General features: G+C 40.7%; 1 non-coding gene across 1 annotated transcript; it reads left to right on the top strand.

Moving 5' to 3' along the window:
• Positions 1-111, top strand: LOC137738516 (small nucleolar RNA R71). Its single transcript, XR_011068960.1, has one exon. It is a non-coding gene; the product is annotated as a small nucleolar RNA R71 (small nucleolar RNA).
• Positions 112-445: the final 334 nt, after the last annotated feature.

The raw sequence follows: 445 nt of genomic DNA, 5'->3' as shown, positions 1-445 counted from the left end.
AACCCATGGTGTGGACATTGTATCAAGAGGCCTTTAAAACGCTCCCAACACTCATTGAAAGGTTCACCATCATCTTGTTTGAAGTTGAAGATTTGTCCCCTTAATGTGGCTGTCTTTTGAGTGGAAAAAAACTTCTCCAAGAACTTCTTAGCCACGGCATCCCATGTGGTGAGGGAACCTGGTGTTAGAGTCATCAACCAACTCTTGGCCCTATCTTTCAAGGTGTAAGGAAACACTCTCATCCTCAAATTTGCTTCACTTACTCCCTGCAAAGGTAAACCACTCACAACATTGTAAAACTCTTTAATATGAGCTAAAGGGTCTTCATTAGGTAAGCCATAAAATGAAGGAAACATATGAAAATGTGAAGATTTGAGATCATAGTTTCTAGCTTCTGTGGGCAGCAAGATGCATGAAGGTGAATTTGGTATGATTGGTTGAGCAA

The sequence above is a fragment of the Pyrus communis genome, chromosome 6 (genome assembly GCF_963583255.1).
Source record: "Pyrus communis chromosome 6, drPyrComm1.1, whole genome shotgun sequence".
Taxonomy (NCBI): domain Eukaryota; kingdom Viridiplantae; phylum Streptophyta; class Magnoliopsida; order Rosales; family Rosaceae; genus Pyrus; species Pyrus communis.
Note: the sequence above shows the minus strand (reverse complement) of the source record. Positions and strands in the feature narration are given on the sequence as shown.